Source organism: Equus caballus, chromosome 8 (assembly GCF_041296265.1).
Source record: "Equus caballus isolate H_3958 breed thoroughbred chromosome 8, TB-T2T, whole genome shotgun sequence".
Classification (NCBI taxonomy): Eukaryota; Metazoa; Chordata; class Mammalia; order Perissodactyla; family Equidae; genus Equus; species Equus caballus.
In genome coordinates this window covers 28,308,603-28,328,864 of record NC_091691.1, presented here as the reverse complement: position 1 = coordinate 28,328,864, position 20,262 = coordinate 28,308,603, and the positions used below count along the sequence as shown (strand labels likewise).

Here is a 20,262-nt window from a genome sequence, read left to right as displayed (position 1 = left end):
ACATTTATTGAGCAACTACTGAGTGAGAGCACTCTTACAGGCACAGGTGCACAGCATGAACAAGATGACAAGGCCCCGCCGTCATGTCATTGATTCCTGACGGGGCTGCAGGCGGGGGGAGTGTGGCAGAGGGAGGGAGACAGTGAGAGACTGTGGCAATAGTCTTGGCAAGAGATACAAAGGTGTCATGGACAAGGACATTGGTCCAGGATGTAGGTAATTCATTTCTAGATACATTTAGAGTGTAAAGCAATGGTACTTTCTGAGGAACGAGATGTAGGTTGTAAGATAATGAGAGGGACCAAGGATGAATGAAAGGTTTTTAGCCTGACTCACTGAATGTGGAGCCATAGGGGGATGCAGAAGACCAATCGAGGAACAGATAGAAGGATGGGTTCAGCTTAGTTGGGGTGTGTTTAGTTTCAGGCATGTGTTAGGTATGTGGATAGAGATGCCCAGTAGTCTTCTGTAGGCTCCTGTGCATGTCTCTGTGATAAATGTCATTATACTTTCATGAGCCAACATTTCCTCGGCACTTAGTATGCATCAAGCTGTCTACCAAGTACTTTATATTTCTCCTCTTATTTAATTGTCACTAGCAACCTGTAAGGACCTTAATATCATTATTCCCACATTATAGATAAGAGAACTGAAGTTTAGAAAGGTTAAATACCCTGCCCAAAGGTTGAAATGGAGAGCCTTCTTGAAGACGCTCCCTATGATAGCATGTATTCACCTGTCATGAGGACTCATAAACCTAAGAGCATAATGCTCCAAATCTGAGCAAGGCCCTCATTGCAACTCCTAAGCTTCATGTATGGCCCCAGTATATTCCTCTCCAAAGACAGGTCAGGAGAAGCCTTACTGCAACATTGATGTTAAACATTTGCTTGTTCGGTACAGGTCTCCTGCCAGGACCTCACAGCAAAGAGTGGGGTTGGCAGAGGAAGCAGGGACCACTCAGCAAGAGCAGGTGCCCTGGAGGTTGAGTACGGCAGCCTAGGTCCCCTGCATGACTCCTTCTCCAACCAGCCACTCTAGCAGGTTAGTAAATTAAGCATCCCAGCCACCCAGCACCAGGAGGCAAATGCATCATTTCTATGGCTAATGCTGTGATGTCTCCTTCTAAAACAGCAGCTAAGGTGTGCAGCAGGAAATTGTGCACTGTGTGGTGGAGGGGAATTCTGAGTGCCCAGACCCAGAGAAGGGTCTATCTCATATTGTGGAGATTTATCTTTCTTTCTTTTTTTTGAGGAAGATTAGACCTGAGCAAGCATCTGCCGCTAATCCTCCTCTTTTTGCTGAGGAAGACTGGCCCTGAGCTCACATCCGTGCCCACCATCCTCTACCTTATATGTGGACGCCTACCACAGCATGGCTTGCCAAGCGGTGCCATGTCTGCACCTGGGATCCAAACCGGCAAACCCCAGGCTGTCAAAGCGGAACATGCGCACTTAACTGCTGCGCCACCGGGCTTGCCCCTGTGGAGCTTTTAAACAATAAGTTCACATGTTTTTTAAGTGGACGAGAAGTGGATCTTTCCAGACCAAACCAGGAACCTCTCTTTTTACCCATAATATGATCCTGAACCATTGGAAGGGTTGAGAAAATCAAGAAGAATCTAGAATTCCTCATCAGTGAAGAAAAGAAAATGATGCCAACACACACTTCAGGACTTTCTTGATCTTTTTGCAGATCAGCCAGATATTGAGCTAGAGAGAATCAGCTACTCTGTGAACATTATTCATTGTCTATCAATAAATTCTGACCCGGCCATTTAACACTCAGGTACTTGCACAAACATGGCCGGAAGATAAAATGCAACTCAGACATGTCATAATGCAGCTAAACGCCAAATCCTGATGCAGGGCCCCGACCTGTGCAGAAGACCTGCTCCGCCAAGTCCAGGGCTTACACAAAGGCGAGCCCCAACCCCAGCCCCAGCCATGCGAGCATCCCCACTCAGGGGCTTCGCTTCCCTAAGATTAGAGAGACGGAGTTTTTTTGGCTTTAAAACATCTTCTGCATTTCTCCTCCCCTGAACTCCCCTGTGAGCCTACCAAGACTGTACTGAATTGGGTTTTCTGCTTGGCAGGTAAAGTTTTTCACTCGGCACTCAAGATGAAGCCTCTAATCCTTATTATCTTTTCATTAACACTATCTGCTTCGTGAATCAAAGCCGGGTAAAGCAGAATCGGGAGGTGGCCGGAACCGTGAGGCTGAGGGAGATGGTCCAGTGACCACGAACACAGATGAGTTAGACAGAACTTAATTCCCTCATCTGTGAATTCGGGATAATAATGATAATAATAGATATGTCACAGGTCATTGTCGCAATGAGTGGTAAAGGCAAAGTGGTGCCTGGAATTTAATAAGCACTCCATAAATGGTAGCTACTTTACCATCATCATCATCATCATTATCATCACCCAGAAAGGACCATAATAAGTACTAGAATCAGCCACACCCACAGTACCAAGTTTCTGACATAGCCTGGCACTTCAAGGGAGTCAAGTAAAATAAATATCTCAAAGAAGAACCTGGCTTCCAGAACCAGTGACCCAGTGCCAACTCTTTGCTCCAGCCTGGTGCTTCCTTCTGCCCAGCTACCAACCTGTGACCCCAACCTCCAGGCTTCATGCATGTCTTTTTCCCCTAGTTACAATGTGGTCTATACTTGTAACCATGCCATCATTTCTCCTATTTTAGCTACACACATGGAACCCTTTTCCCCAGTGTCACCATCTCCTGCCTGTGAAACTTGAACATGACACTGAACAGAGGTCCACAAGAAAACCAAAGAGCTTGCATCCGGAGGGAATTCGACTTGACAATCAAAGGGTTATCCAGGTATGGAAGGGAAGGCAGCGTCTGTTTTTGTTTGACAGCTCTCCATGGCCCCTTCTCCTGGGAATGGAACACTGATTTCCTGGGAAGCCACCTCTTCTCCACTTTGAGTCTTTCTTATCAGAAAGGGACTCTGAACTCTCTGAACTTCTGGCTGTGAGCCCAAAGTTCTTCCAATCAATACACTCCATTCCCCTTCCCACGATGATTGGTCCTGGAATAGTCATGTAACCCATCATAAGCCAATGAAACTCAACCCTGGGATTTTTCTTGAGTTACCAAAGTAATCTGGCAGTCCCTGCTACTTAAAGATCAGGGTCAGAGAAATCCTGAGTGGTGGATAAGGCATTGGCGTTCCTCTTAAGCTATGCCCAGGAATTTCTTTAATGCACCTGCTCATGGTATTTGTAGTATCTTCGTTTTAACTGTGTAGTCCCAAGGGCGCACTTACAGACCCCTCTCCTTGTTACCCTGCTCTGGATTGCTTTTTATCCATAATTGGCATATCACTTGCTCCTACATAGGATTTTTTTCACCAAACACGTTACATTATTTATCAGATCCAATGGAAAAACACAGTTTTCATTAAGTAACTGCTATTTGAGGTGCTGCTTGCAATGCATTAACGTTTGGGTGGATTTTAGATTTAAAGCTCGTAAATGCCACCAAGAGATGACCTAGTTAAGGAGCCGTTTCCCCCATGAATGAGAAACTGTTCCATAACAACACACAGCAGCAGACAAGCTCCCGCAGATGAAGTTGTTCTCCAGTTACTGAATCTGAGTCCATGGCGGTTGGTGTTGTTAACTCTGGGGAAACAATTAAATGTGAAGACATCCAAACCTTTTGTTCCAGCGAGGGCGTTTTCAGGGATTTGAATACTTGCCAGGTGAGAGCAGTCGGCTTTCAGATTAAATGCACTGGAGAATGTGCCCTGCTTCACCAAGGATCTGTAGAATCAAGCTCTCACGGGGCTGTCTACTGAGGAAGGGGCCGTTCAGAGCCCCACGCCCACACCAGTGCAAGTGGGAAATACTGCAGGACACAGGCGAACAGGGTCAGTGCGTCAGCAGCAGGTGATGTAACCTTCTGTGGTGGAGCGGGTGGAGCAGCCTTCTGCGGGTTTGAATCTTGGCTCTGCCGTCTATGTGCTATGTGACCTTTGGTGAAGCACTTTATATTCTGTCTTAGTTCCTCCTCTGTAAATGGGGTAGTCATGATGCCTACCTCCGGTGGCTCTTGTGAAGATTTAATGAGCTAATAGTCAAAGGTGCTCAGAGCAGTGCGCGAGGATGTAAGTGTTGGCCGGGACCATCATCACCCTGCATCACGCAATTGCTGACTTGTCTGTGTCCCCCACTGACCCGAGGCCCCGAGGTCAGCAGCTGCCTCAGGTTTCTGGCTGTGTCCAAAGCATCAGGGATACTGCTTAGCCCAAAACTAGTCCTCAGCAAACATCTGCTAAATTCATACATTTCAGAATGCAGACCACCTTGAGAAAGATAACACTTTAAGTTGCATTACATAATTTATCTCAGAAGCTCTTTGACCAGAAGTCACCACCTTCCCCCACGATTTGAGGCCAAGTCACTTCTCTTTCAGGACATATTTCTCATCTGTGAAATAGGAGGGTTGCATTGAATTATCTTGAAGATGCTTTCAGATAAGTTAATGGACTGTTATCCCACTCTGTATTCTAGCGGTTCTCAACGCTGTTGCACATTAGAATTACCTGGCAATTTTCTAAAAATCACTGATTCCAGCTATAGCTATATGCTGTATGGTTCCAACTGTATAACATTTGGGAAAAGACAGGACTATAAAAATAGTAAAAAGATCAGTGGTTTACGGGGACTCGGGGGAGGGGGAAAGAGATGAACAGTTGGAGCGCGGGGGCTTTTCAGGGCAGTGAAGCGGTTCCACACGCTACTGTAATGGTGGATACTGGATATTACGTATTTGCCAAAACCCATAGAACTTTACAGCACAAACCGTGAACCCTAGTGGAAACCACGGACTTTAGTTAATCATGTCTCAGTGTCGGCTCATCAGTTGCAACAGATGTGCCACAGTAACGCAACTCGAGATGTTACTAATAGGGGAAATTGTGTGGGCGTGGATATGTGTGTGTGGGAATTCTCTGCACTTTCTTTTCAATTCTCCTATAAGCCCAAAACTGCTCTCCACTTAAATCTGTTAATTTTAAAAACATAGATTTCTTCTGCCCCCCTCCGGAGATCCAGAATTAATTGGTCTGGGCTGGCCCTGGGCATCTGTATTTTAAAGTTTCTGACATGATTCTAATGTGTGGTGGCGGCTGAGAGCTACCTGTCTAGAATGAAAGCCTGCAGAAATTGCTGGATGTAGAACTGAGGGAAACTGGGTATAAAGGACCCATCCCTAGACACTCTGAGTCTAAAGTCTTGAGATGTGTTCTGACTTGTTCGCTGCTGTGCTTGGCAGGCTGTGTTTTACTCACAGCTAAATGCAACCTAAACTCTGCTCTGTCATTTCCCTAATTAGACTGAGCTCCTGGAAGCAGTGTGCCACCTTATTCGTTTCTTGAGGGCTCTGCAGGGTCTGGCACATGCTCGGAGGGAGCAGGTCCCGATACGAGTCCGTTGATTGATTTGGTAGAGTTTGTTGACGTCTGGGAGACATATGACTCTATTCCAACATGTCTCAATGTAGAGTTTCAGTGGACCCACAGTGTCAGGGTAGACCCACTCTACCAGACCATCCTCCGCCTCCCCATCAAGGCTCCAAGACAGGGCTTTAATTCTCCTTTTTAAGAGTCACAAAACTCACTGAGCTTTTGTCTTTCCAATGCTATTCCTTTCACATCTCCGGTGTGGGAGAGGGGAAGGATTCAGCACCACGGTTTCGCACCTTTCCCTTATCGGATATTTCCAGAGAAGCGTGCCCCAGTCCAATTTGCAGGAGGAAATTGAAAATGCATCTTCCTCACCTCAGGGGATGATATTCGGAAGCTATGGAGAATCCTAACTAATTGGAGAAGTACGAGCAGATTAATGGTCCCAAAGAAGAAACATGCCTCCCAGCTCGAATGGCGGCTCCCATTCGAGTGTGTCCATTGGAGTTGCTGGGTCCAGCTGGGGAAGGAGATGTCTGACCAGTGTGGCGTTTCTGAGAATGAACTACTGGACACGGCATGGGAGGAGGATGATGTACCAGAGTGTCCACCATGTTTTCTTGCCAATGGAAATGATTCCCTGTCTCTCCTGCCAACTGCAGGGTCGGACATGAATTTACTACTTTATAGACACACTTCAGCTCTGGGAATCAGTCTTGACATTCTCTTTGGATGGAATGAGATAGAAACACACCCACGTGACTGACTCCTCGTCAGCCCAGACACAGGCAGGGCTGGAGAGGGTGGAAGATCCCATATTCCCGGCCAGGGAGAAGTGCTCTGTTCAACTTCACACACCTGAATGCAGAAATATCAAATCAGGCATCTGACGACACAGAGCTTGGCTGCCTGCACCATTTGGAGAAAAATAAAATCGAACTATAGTCTCTGAGTGTCTCTGGCAGAGTGTGCTGATGGTAAAAGTGGTTGCATAAGTGAATAAATCGAAGCGTGCATCCTAATCGTGTCAAAAGTGAAACGCTCATTTGTTCAGGCTTAGTGTGTAACCGCCAGCCTACCAACCTGAATAACAAGGAAATCTGCATTTAGTTTTATTAATACACTTATTAGCAAACGATGAATCTGAATTATCCATCCTTTTGTTTCACATTTTGCAGAAAGGTGAGCCTGCATTTAGAGACCATGTCACGGATCATTAAAATATGTCACTCAAATCTAAGGGCAATGGTAGGAGCCAAAAAAGGAGCAAAGTCAAGTCTCCAAATAATGGAGATTTTTCCAGACTCTCTTGCCAGTGCAATAGGCTGATTGGGGTTTTCTCAAGCACCTCGAAGGTGTAAAACAATTGTGAGCGTGTGATCTCTATGGGCTAGGTGAGGCTCCATAGGGCACTTCCATTTTCTGCCTTCTGAATTTGCTCTCACCTAATCCTTGCAGCCATCGTTGACTTAGAGGTTCTTACACACGCATGCGTGCACACACACATGGGCAAACACGCCTACATGTAACTGTGAGTGTGTGTATTGCTTAGATGCAAAATAATGGGTGCATGTTATAGAAAATTTGGAAAACCTAAATGAAGATACAAAGGGAATCATGATGCCCTGTGATCCACTTACTCATAAATAGGGGCAACCCCTCTCGGGACCCACGGCCTGCATACGAATCCAGTTTCTCCACCACATCCTCATACAGTGGCTGGAGAATTAAATTATAAAAGGTGTGTAAAAACAGAGTTGCCCTTGGCGCAAAATAAATGACCAATAAATGGGATCTAAGGAAACTCAAAGCCACTCAGATAAATAGATGTCTGTTACAGGATTACAGTGAAATTTTAGACACAATCAAGCATCTATCAATTAAATGATGAAATCATCTTAAGGTGCAGCTATTGTGTAGTAATACTCCCAGAAATTCCAAACAATGAAGTAGGTCTCTAGGTACCCGTGTTATAGTAAGTGACAAAGACAGGCATTGTCGATAGACCTATAGATTGATGTAACTTATATTAAAAACCACAAACCAAAATCATATATTTCAGCATATATATTTGTGTGTATGTGTATATATATATATACGTATTCATATATACTTTTTTTTTAAAGATTGGCACCTGAGCTAACAACCATTGCCAATCTTCTTTTTTTTTTCCCCTGCTTTATCTCCCCAAAACTTCCCTGTACATAGTTGTATATCTTAGTTGCAGGTCCCTCTAGTTGTGGTATGTGGGATGCTGCCTCAGTGTGGCCTGATGAGCGGTGCCACGTCCACGCCCAGGATCCGAACTGGCAAAACCCCGGGCCACCGCAGTGGAACGTGCGAACTTAACCACTCGGTCAAGGGGCAGGCCCCTCATATATACTTTTTATATATAAATTTATAGACGTATGTAAATTTTGGAAGCTTACATGCCAGATTGATGACTGACCATTAACTGAGGATAATTGTGAGGACAATGTGAGACCAGAGAGGATTTCAGCTTTAGTGTGTATGTGTGTGTCTGCACATGTTTTATTTTTCAGAATTAGATCTCAATCATATATTGCTTGTTTACTTAGAAGATAGACTCAGTTTTCAGCTCTGGCAATGACTAGTCGGCTGACTTTGGAAAAACTGCATAACCCTGCTCTTTATGAGAAAAATGTAAATGAGGGCTGTAGGATGGAGAAGGCTCCCAGGTGACTCTTGGTGGGCGGTCTGCTATGAGACGCGTCAACAAAAGGCGCAGTGGAAGAGAGAAGTGTCGCGGGAAGAGGAGGCATGCTTTTTTCTTTTGTTTGCTTGTTTGTTTGAGTTTAATATTGCATGAGCTTTGTGCCTATGGCTTAAAATTTTGAGAATTAAATAGACGAATCCATATAAGATGTTTAATAGAGAGTCTGACACAGTACGTAAATACCCACTAATGTAAGCTACTCTGAGGATCTTTGTTGTATTTAAGTGATGAAAATAAATGATCTGTAGACAATTTGGGGAGAAGATGTGCTTATCTTAAAGAGATGCTTTAAAAGATCACTTCAGGCCTATTGATGTTGAGATTTAGATTGTCCTGCAAATGATACTTTGCAGCTTTTCACACCAATCCTAAAACAAGAATTTTGTCTGTCATAGTCTCCTAGAAATTTCAGGCTTGGTTCCTTATTGCCATAAATGAGTTTATTTTTATTGTTTCCTTGTTTTTAAATTTTATTTGGTCATTTTACAAATGCTAGATGGCACATCTCATCTTATTTTTTTACAAATCCCAAAGAAACTTGTAGGGAAAATAAAATAGTATAGTAATTCATCAGCATTGAAACAAAGAATAATACATCAGTAATAATAGCTCATTAAAACATGGATATAAAAAAATCATGGACATAATGCCGTAAATTCTTGAACTCATATTTGTAATTTGATTTGTTTCTCTCAAGAAGACATTTTAGAATGACATTATTATAGGACAGTGATTCTCAACTGGGCAATTCTGTCATTTGGCAGTGTCTGCAATGTCCCAAGACAGTTTTCATCGTCACAATGTAGTGCGGGCTGCTATTGGCATCTAGAAGTTAGAGGTCAGAGATGTTGCTAAACATCCTACAATGCACAGGGCAGCCTCCACAGCAAAGAATTATCCGTCCCCCCATGTCAGTAGTGCCGACGTTGAGAAACCTTGCTGTGGGGAGAAGCTACTCTGCTTAAATCAAAGGAAACATTCCTCAGTCTTCAGGGTGATAAAAGTCCACTTGCAGGCACAGTGAGAAGACACATGAGGCAGCACCTATAGGTCTCAGCTCTGCCACTGAGGAGCCGGGTGTCCGGGCATATTTCACTAAGGAAACAAACAAGCAAACAAGATGGCAGCATGTCTCCTTGGAGGGTCTGCCCAAGAGCTGGTCCTCGTGCCAGGAAAATGCTCCAGCACCTCCCTCCCTGCAGGTCCTATTAACACGTCCTTTCAGATCCCCCCCTTCAGAGCATAGCCCCTTTCAGGGTCTGCCCCCCAGATGGACAGGAATTGGAAGGGGGAAGTACAGAGGAGGACATCCCCCACCTCAGCGCCCACTTTATTCAACCAGACCTGTGCCATTTCTGTATATTTCACATATAGGGCTTCTGAAAAACCCTTTGTCTGGGTGGACACCAAAAAGAGACTTAGAAACCACCACTGCAGTGGAAGGGCCACACACTTTGGGCCAGACACGTCTGGGTTTGAATCCCACATCCATTACTAGCCATGGTAAAAGGAAAGCTAGTTAGCACAGGGGTCCCGGACCCCAGGGCCTACAGAGCCCAGGCTGTCCTATAAATGAGGGGCTGGGCCCCCCGGGCTGGGAGGACCCAGGAGGTACAAGCCTCCTCTAGGGGCAGAAGCCGCATGTTCCTGCCGACTGACATCACGCAGGATGGGGTGTCACGCAGGACGGGGTGTCATGCAGGATGGGGTGTCATGCAGCATGGGAATCCTCCAATGTTTAAATTCAAGACTAGGTCTTATAATATGAAAACTTATCTTTTAAATTTTGACAACAAACCCAAATGTTTTTTGAACTAATTCTAAGAATCATAGAAAACAAATGGAGAAAAATAATAAAATAAAGCAAGCAAGGGACCAACCAAAACACCACATTTCTGAGACAGAGCTGTCCACAGACCACCAGCTTGCAATGCTTGACTTAATTTCTGTGCCTCAACTTCTCTATCCTTGAAATAGGAATAGTCGCCTGATTTGCAGCGTAGTTGAGAGGATTAAGAGAGAAAAAATATGAAATCATGCTTTTTTTTTACAATTTAAAAAAAATTTTTTTTGAGGAAGATTAGCCCTGAGCTAACATCTGCCACCAATCCTCCGTTTTTTGCTGAGGAAGACTGGCCCTGAGCTAACATCCATGCCCATCTTCCTCTACTTTATATGTGGGATGCCTACCACAGCATGGCTTGTCAAGCAGTGCCATGTCCGCGCCTGGGATCCGAACCGGCGAACCCTGGGCTGCCGAAGCAGAATGTGCACACTTAACTGCTGCACCACCCCTGAAATCATGCTTCTTGATACGTCATAGATGTTCAGTAAATATTAGGCCTTTCCGTCCCCACCAATAATTCATCTTTTTTATTTTTTGAGGAAGATTAGCCCTGAGCTAACATCTGCACCCATCATCCTCTATTTTATATGTGGGACACCTGCCACAACATGGCTTGATAAGCAGTGCATAGGTCCGCACCTGGGATCTGAACTGGTGAACTCTGGACCGGTGAAAGGGAGCGTGTGAACTTAACCACTGCACCACCGGGCTGGCCCAACCCCACCGATAATTTATGACCTAACAAATGTCTCTTGGTTCCTATATGTAAAAGATGGAGTGTAAGGCTCTTTCAGTTTATATTAATGATCCAAAGAGGGAACACCAGCCCTCCTACAACCGTCATTTTTAAGACAACATTCTGGGAAGGTGGTAACTGAAGTCCCATCAAAGATGTAAAAGAAAAACCTTCATACTGATCAAAAATTCAGGTCAAATCCTGACCTGCTTTCTGAGCCGTCAGCTCTCTTTGAACAGCTGCTGTAGTTTGAGTCCTGTCCCATTCTCATTATGTTTTAGTTGAATGATATGTGCATATATTTTAGAAGACAAAAAGAAATGTAACCAATACTTGCCATATCCTGGCTGGATTTACAGAATTCGTAATGAAATACACCACACTATGTTCCATGAGGACCCTGATAATTACTGCCTCCGTTTTCCACGGTTTGTGTCTCCATTGGGTATGGTTAGTTGAATACAAAATGTGTTGAAATTTTGTTTGGTTCAATGTATTTTTTTCTACTCAAAAATTAAACAGACTGGGTTTGGAGAAATAGCCCACAATTTCCCTTCTCTTTTCCCGAGAAGGGCCAAGCCCCGCCGTCGTGTGGGCCCTCTGAGAGCAGGGATTTTTCTCCATTTTTCATCGCTGTATTCCATCCACAGTTGAGTGGGAGATCAAGACTCTCACACTCATGTAAGAAGTTAGGAACAAGCCGGAGTTCCTGTTGCCAGCCTGACAGACTTGAGAGCTGGCTGTCAGTGTCAGGAGAGCTGAGAATTACGACAGCAGGGACACGATGTGGTCTTAATTCTCATATTCTAACCCCACATTAGAGAAGCCACTTGACCCTTCCAAACAGGAAAGGCAATGGAAGTTTCATCAGAATATGGCCTCGTTCAAAACAATCCACAATGGAGCTCATTTCAATATTGCATAAGGAGAGTGCTTCACTCTTGGTATCTCATCTCTTTCTGATATTAGAGTTTCCATTCTTCTTGTCCTGAATTGTCCTGAATTTCACAAAACGAAAGAAGAGATACAGATCAATAGATACAGATATCCTTCATCAAGATATTACATATATATATATATAAAGATATCTCTATCTACTGAAAGAGAGAAGGAGAGAGAGAGAGAAGAAGAAGAGGAGGAGGAGGAGGAGGAGAGGAAGGCACAGAAGGAGGGAGGGAGAAGAAAAAATAAATTTAAAACAAAAAAAGAAGTTAATGAAGAAGTCTTGTCTCATGGAGTTGAATATTCAGATTTTTCCTTGACTAGGATTCCACATAAAAGTAAAGCTACAGTGGAGGGCACGGTGCTGCCGCTTTTCTGACTGTCAGAAGTTGAGTGATAAGCATCTAATCTAACGTGTGTGTGTCCAGAGGGGGGAAAGCTAATACGATTTTTTTTAAAAAGGGCTAAGTGCTAAGAAAATGTATGTAAGAAAATAAAGACTACTAAGACTGTGGCTGCTGGTGGTGGAGTTCTAATTCTAAATAAACCAAAGTTGGATTCCCTGAGAAGCTGACATTCGAAAAAAGATTTGAGGAAGGAAAGGAGGGAGCCTGGGTTTCCGAGGCGGGGGCGTTCCAGGCAGAGACCAGCCAACACCATGGCCCTGAGGGGCTGCCCGTGCTTTGATGGAGGAGGTCCCACCTGAGGAGTCCTTGTGCTGTCGGCCTCGGCAGGGGCGTGAGGACTCAAAAGCATGACAGGCGAGGCTGACGGCTCCCATCCAGGCCCTCTCCTGGCGGGGAGAGCCCGTGTGGGGCGACGGCACGCGATGGAGGCTGGACCTCGGCTCCTCCCGGGGCCCCGCCCACGGCTCCTCCCGCTCCCGGATGCAGGACTCATGGGTCATTAGCCAGCTCCGGTGTGTGATGCCCCTTCCCAGGTGCGTCATCTAAAAAGCTTCTCACCTCTGCATGTGAAGAGAGATTCGCATTTACTCCTCCTTACATTGAATTTTGTGTCCTGGGTGGGGGCGAGGAGGAGAAGGTCCCACACAGTGAGCTTCTTCCATCTGTTGGAATCCATCTCTGGGCCAAGGAGCAGCATCCGTGTCGCCTGTGGAGGCAGACGCGCCCCTGCCCCGGCGTCTGGAGAGAAGACGAGCGCCGAGGCGAAGGCCCCAGAGCATCTTTCATCTCTCCCCGTGCTCGCTCCTTCATCAGCGTCAAGGCCTCGCTGCCAAGAGTGATGAATGGCTCAGAAATGTTACGGCTCCTTGGCTCTTGGTGCCTGCGTGCTGGCAGCTGCCACCTCGTCCCACCTGCAACCCACGCACATCTTCCTAAAATGGCCAAAAACAGCTTTCCCCACAAATTTTGCTTTCTTCTCCAGTCAATAAGCAATGTCCATCACGTCTGTGCGCTCACTTAGGATCTTAGTCTTCGTTATGTGAAGGTGTCTGAAAAGGAGACCCTCTTCCTTGGAGGCGGAGTGTCACTTTGCATCCGCTAAATAACCCCAGTGACTGTGCACAGAGACGCAAGGAGGGGGCGCCAGATGGAGATGGTAGGGGAGCTGGGGTCAGCTCATTGCTGGGCCTCAGTGACCTCTCTTGGAATTCTAATTTACGACTTTACCTTTTGGGGAAGTTTTAGGTTTACAACAACATTGCAAGGGAATTATGGAGATTTTCCATATACCCCTTGCCCGACACATTCACAGCCTCCCCATTATCAACATCATTCACCTGATGGTACGTTTGTTACAATTGGTGAACATACATTGACACGTTATAATCACCCAAAGTCTAAATTTACATTAGGGCTCACTCTTGGTGTTATTCATTCTGTGGGTTTGAACAAATCTATGATGGTATGTATCCATCATTATGGTATCACACAGAGTACTTCACTGTTCTAAAAATACTCTATGCCCCACCTGTCCATCCCTCACTCCAACTAACCCCTGACAACTGCTGATCATTTTACTGTCTCCATAGTTGTGCCGTTCACAGGACGTCACATAGTTGGGATCATACAGTGTGTAGCATTTTCAGATTGGCATCTTTCAGTTAGTAATATGCATTTAAGTTTCCTCCTTGTCTTTTCATGGCCTGGAAGATCATTTATTTTTAGAGCTGAAGAGTATTCCATTGTCTGGATGGACCACAGTTTATTTGTCCGTTCACCTACTGAAGGAGGTTTTGGTTTCTTCCATGTTTTGGCAATTATGAATGAAGCTGCTATTAATATCTGTGTGCAGGTTTTTGTGTGGACATAGAATTTCGACTCCTTTGGATAAATATCAAGGAGAGAAGTTGCTGGGTTGAACTGTACTAGTATGTTTAGTTTTGTAAGAAACGGTCAAACAGTCTTCCAAATTGGCTGCACCATTTTGCATTCCCACCACCAAGAAGTGAGAACTCCTGTTGCTCCATATCCTCGCCAACATTTGGTGTTGTCAAGGTTCCAGATTTTGGCCATTCTGATAGGTGTGTAGAGGTATCGTATGATTGTTTCAACTTGCATTTTCCTAATGTCATAGGATGTGGAGCATCTTTTCATATGCTTATTTGCCTCTGTATATCTTCTTTGGAGAGGTGTCTGTTAATATCTTTACTCCATTTTTTTAATTGGGTTATTTGTTTTCTTATTGTTGAGTTTCAAGAGTTATCCGTATTTTTGGGATCACAGTCCTTTCTCAGATCTTTCTTTTGCAAATACTTTCTTGTAGTCTATGGCTTGTCTTTTCTGTCTCTGGATAGTGTCTTTTGCAGGACAGAATTTTTTAATTTTAATCAAGTCTAGCTTATCAATTCTTCCTTTCATGGATAGTGCCTTGGGCATTGTATTTTAAAAGTCATCCAAACCTACAGTAACCTAGATTTTCTCCTTCTAGAGGGGATTTCTCCAGTGTCCCCATCTCAGTAAATCGCATCTCCCTTCATCCCTTCATCCATCATCAGCTCCACCTTCAAAACACATCCTGACTCTGAAGACGTCTCACCGTCTCCACCACTGCTGCCCTGGTGCAAGCATCGCCGTTCTCCAGGATTACTGACACAGCCTCCGACGGTGACCTTGAGATTTCAACTTTGCTCTTCTGTTGCCTCTTCTCAACAGAAAAGCTAGAGCAGTTTCTTAAAAACGTAAATCAGGTGAGCAGCATCCTGCAATGGCTTCTCAGCATACTTAGAGCCAAATTCAATGTCCTTTCAGGAGCCCAGGATGTCGTACAGGGCCCAGGATGATGTGGCCCCATCTGCCTCTCTGAACTCGCTTCCTACTTCTCTTCCTCCACTCCCTGTACCCCAGCCACACTGGCCATCACATTTCTTGTCTGCACCAACTGCTCCCCATCCCATCCCCACCTCAGCCTTTGCTTTTGCTGTTATCTCTGCCTGGAAACTTCGTCCCTGCTTCTTCCCCTCTCTTCGTCCTCTCCATCCCCCTCCGCTCCTCCTCCCCTCACTCCTCTTTCCCCTCCTCCTCCCCTCCTCCTTTCCTCTCTTGCCTCCCACTCCTTTCTCTCTCAATTCTATTTCTCTCTCTTTCTTATATCCTCCTCCTTTTTCTCTCCCTAAGGATGCACATCTCCCTTGAAAAGGTGGCCACATCATTCTATCTTAGAAATAAACAGAGAAACAATGACTGCTGGCTTCCCTTTGTCCTCAGCCCCAAGGACGTTAGTTGGCTGAACTCCCAGATGATAATAAGCATTTGAGTCATTTGAGCTTTGAGCTTGAAACAATTAGAAAATAAAACTGGAATTTGGCTAAATGCTGCTCTATGTTAAATAAGAATTAATAAGGAGTTTTATTGGACCCGTAGAGGGAATGTGGTGAGTGGAATATTTCTAATGGCTTTAATTGGGGTTGATATAGGAGACATAAGATGGGCACGGGGCAGTTGGAACATGACCTAGTGGTGAGAAGCAGAGAGTACACCCAACTTTAAAACCTCAGCTCCCTTCTTTTCTCAGTACTTGGCACAGGCTCATTGCTTCTTTTGTCTGAGCCTCAGTTTCTTCATCTGTACAATGAGATGACAGTAGAGCATTCCTCATAAGGTTATCGCAATGATTGAAAGAGATAATGATTGCAAATGTCTTGGCATCTTGTCAGGTACGTGGTAGACCTTAGGTAAATAATAATAACTCTTCTTATTTTTAGTGTTATTACCTTTACTACTACAACTATTCTTATTATTGACAAAGACCACATGATACATATACAGTGTGTCTGGGGTTTTAACTCAGATTTCCTCATCCTCAACTCATGATTTTTTTCTGCCATATGGTTAAAAATCAAACAAACAAACAAAATCAGCGTTCTTTGAGTTTCCAATCATGCATTTGTAAACCATCTTGTTTAATTGCAGGCAAGAAAAATCGAGCAGCGAGTAAGAAAGCAAAATGCCACCACGTTCCGTGTCTGTACGGAAGCTGCGTGGACTCTAAGCCTCAGAGCGTGGCCTCATTTCAGAGCTGCTGAGGGGGTTCTCCAGAAGTGTTAAGCTGCTTGGGGTCTGTCAGAGCTGCTATCCATCAGTTGGCCAATCCTCCAGGTTTAGGGGGAGCTTTTCTGGGTTGTGTCTCGTTGGGGAGCCCGCAGAACCATCGGGACCCATGGAGATGAGCCCTAATGTGCTGTGCTGACAGGCAAGCCTGGGGACATGGCTTCGGCTGATACAAGGGCAGTGTGAGCAGGTTGAGAATGAGCTTCCTTATGCTCAAGTATCACTGGTGGAGAACGATGGATGGCACGGTATGCCTTGGGGATGATGAAGCCAACTGCTCTACAGATGACCCTTCTAGGAAAGCTTCTGAAAAAGAGAGAAAAGCCAACATAAAAATGTGACAAGAACAGTAGCATTAAACACCTATGTTACCGATTTGCAGGATATTTCTCCCTGCGCTTACCTGTCCACAGCTCCAAAATTGTAGAGAGAAGACGACTCGTGATCCAGCCCCCAACCCAACAGAGTTTATCATCATCGGGTTTGGAGTCTTACACTGATGTCTGCTTGGTTCCTTCTGCATTCGTGTGTATGAGAGTCTGTGTGCACCCGTGGTGGGTGTTACTCTGATGTTCCCAGAGAGATGCGCGTTTGCTCTCAGATCTGAAAACCAACACAGCCACTGGGAAAGAATTATCTGTGGCTCAGGTGCTCCCCCTCTTCTCCATCCTCCCCAAAATAACACAGGACGAGGAAGAGCCAGAGAACCTCAATAATCTGGGTCAACGTTGCAATGTGAAGGGGGCATTCTCCCTACGTCTCACCTTAGTGCCTGAAAAAGATGCGACCTAATGCTTAACAAAGAACCCCAAATGTCTCTTCTGAGGTTGTCAGCAAATGAAATGCCATGCAGACTTCCATTCTGGGTGTTTTCCTGTCTATGCAAGAAATTCTCATATCAGAATCCTTCTTGAAATTTCCAAAAGAGTCCCAAAGAAACGAAAATCTTCTGAATTTAGTCAGCACAGTAACAGTTACTGAATGTATTTATCTATTACCCAAATGAATTGATCTATCTATTAGCTGGCTGCTCCCATGGAAATGGAAGAACTTCCTAGAGAAAATGGGTAAAAAAAAAAAAAAAAAGGAATAAATGAGAGCGTCAGTTAGGTTTCTAAGCATCATTTTATTTTATTTTATTTTTGAAGATTGGCACCTGAGCTAACAACTGTTGCCAATATTCTTTTTTTTTTTTTTCTGCTTATCTCCCCAAACCCTCCCATGCATAGTTGTATATCTTAGTTGTAGCTCCTTCTAGTTGTGGGATGTGGGACGCCACCTCAACGTGGCCTGACAAGCAGTGCCATGTCCGCGCCCAGGATCCAAACCCTGGGCTGCCACAGCGGAGCGCGCGAACTTAACCACTCGGCCACGGAGCCGGCCCCTAAGCATCATTTTAGAGTGGAAAGGAAGGAGACAGGTACTTGAAGGACATCGTCCTATAACTTCTCGTGGGTGAAGTGCTGAATTCTAATCTACCGCTGACTCTGCGTTTAGCGGTGGAAAGAACCGCCCCCCCTCTTTGTTACATTTAACCAGGGGCCAGCACAGTGGCAGTTAAGACTTCCGTCTAGCAGGACGACAGCTAAAATTACACAGTGATGATCGACATCTCAACTTTCCAAAAGTGAGCTGAGGGATCTTGTGTGTGAGCCTGTCTTTATATTTGGAAAAGGAAAAGAAAATCCCTTTCATTCTGATGATGAATTTGGTCTCTTACATACATGCCTAGGGCAAAATTTGAAAAGAACAAGATGTCTTTCATGAAACAACAGCTGGGAAACACTTTGCAGCAGTTGCTCGTATAAATAATTCACTGTTAATTGATTCCAGGGTCCCTCGTGAAGCTGGCACGCCACGTTGCGTGACAGGGTGATGGGCAATGGAAAGTGGTAATGCCATGCAGATTTATTCCCTTCACTCTTCCATAAGGAAATGTGACCCAGGCTCCTTCTGATTCACCTATGAATCAATTCTAAATAAATATTTAAAGGAGCAGTGTGTACTATGCCCTCTATTTTCCAAAAGAAAATGAAGACAAGAGTTTTAGTTTAACAATGACATTTCTTCTATATTCTGTTTTCATTGGAAGTTTCTGAGTTGCCATCTACTTGGCTAAAATAATTCAACCTGAGATGTGGGATTGCCATTGGCCTGTCCAGGGGCTATTATGAGGGTGGGGACAAAAGAGAGTGGCCATAATGGGGTTCTGTGACCCAGGCCTCATGCCCATGTAGGGATTCCAATGTGGACATTTGTCATGACCTCAAAAGCAGTGTATAATCAATTTGTCCATTGTAAACATCAAAATTCAACAAAATTTGTGTATGCTTTCTTCATTTTTCAGTACACAAATAGGAATAAGCTGCACACGGCCCTACAAATTTCTCAACCACGGAAAGACTGTGTTCTCTGGTGCTCATTCCCTCCACCCCACCCCTCTCCCCAAATAGATTTGACGTCCTTAATGTATATGCTTATATTGGAGCTGTTCTTCGCTGAACTTAAGACAAGGTTAAGGAACCATTAATTATATGACAACCTTTCTGCTTAGTGCTATCTTTGGTCCCTGATTATAAATTCAGTGAGGGTTTTGTTTCTGTTTTCTTTTTTTGGTAGTAACTCAGTAAGAAAAGAGACAAATGCCCCTGACATCCCAGATAGGACTTGGTGTTCTCCTGTTAAACACGCACATTTTCAAAAAACATTGATATCAGAGAAACCTACTCTGTGACCAGGATGGATGACAACAAGGACACTCCAAATGCAGACAAAACCCTCACCCTTGCCAAGGCGCAGGTCCCAAGCATCTGCCACTCCCCTCTAATACAAGTAACTGCAGCTTCTTTACCAATGACAGCTTCAGTCTTGCCCCGGGCTGTCCTCCTCCCAGATGAGTTAGAGGAAGATGCCCAAACGTGAAATCGCTCCTACAACCTGAGAGCATCCTCTCCAGAGTAAGTTCCTCTTCTCTGAACTCTCTCAAAGTCAGCCACCTCCAGCCCAAATCTCATAGGAGGCTCTTTCTACCAACCTCTCACTGAGAGGCTCACGGTTCACCACGACGTGCAGAGTAATAAATGCAACTTGTTCTGGTGTTTTCCTAGTGGCCTTTGGCTGTAGGGACATTGTGTCTGGCACTTGGTAAATATTTGAAAGTGGATTCATAAGATCAAAGAATAATTGTATTAAAAGATTTTGCCATGATCAGGTCCTTGGAATGAGTGAAAACGGAAAAGCAAATTGATTAAAAAAATCAATAAGGGGCTGGCCCAGTGGCGTAGTGGTTAAGTTCACGCTCTCCACTTCAGTGGCCCGGGGTTTGTCGGCTCGGATCCCCGGCACAGACCTAGTACCGCTTGTCTAGCCATGCTATGGTGGCATCCCACATAAAATAGAGGAAGATTGGCACAGATGTTAGCTCCGGGCCAATCTTCCTCACACACACACACAATCATCATATATATCATATATAGTTAAATATGAAATATTCTCCTACAACATCAGTTGCAACTTAAAATAAGTGATAAAAATAAGAAAACTCTAAAGAATAGAAATTTCAATTCCCTACAAAGTTTTCTGAATTAAAATTCCAGCATTGTGACTGGTGGAGGAATAAGACCTCCTATTGCTGAAGGATGGTTTTAAGAGCTTGTTCCCATCCCTCCAGGCCCAGCTGTGCCACTTTCTCCTCCTCCAGGCAGCCTTCTCTGACCACTGCAGACCACACTGGCCCCTCCTTTCTCTCACCTCCAGGTGCTGACCCTACAGATGGGGAGAGCACTGGGCTATATCAAAGGATGCCAGCACCACTGCCTCCAGGGACGCCAGAGGGAATGGAAAAGAAACAGGACAGGTGCTTCTCTGTGTCACCCAATCCTTGTCCTGCAGGTACACGGGGCTCAGATCTTTCAAGAGAATCCAGAAATCTCTATTTTTATTTGAAACCTCCAGAGTGTTAAACTATTTTATTTTTTAAATTCCTAATGAGTTCAACAAAATCATTCACTGACACCATTCTGTCTTTGGGCCACCATGCTGCCATGT

At 44.7% G+C, this 20,262-nt stretch overlaps 1 long non-coding RNA gene across 1 annotated transcript; it reads right to left on the bottom strand.

The window, feature by feature from the left end:
- Positions 1–14,338: 14,338 nt before the first annotated feature.
- On the bottom strand, positions 14,339–17,334 carry LOC138925358 (uncharacterized). Its single transcript, XR_011441393.1, has 2 exons — positions 16,619–17,334; positions 14,339–16,521 (listed from the first exon to the last, which is right to left on the bottom strand). It is a non-coding gene; the product is annotated as an uncharacterized lncRNA (long non-coding RNA).
- Between the last annotated feature and the right edge of the window lie 2,928 nt (positions 17,335–20,262).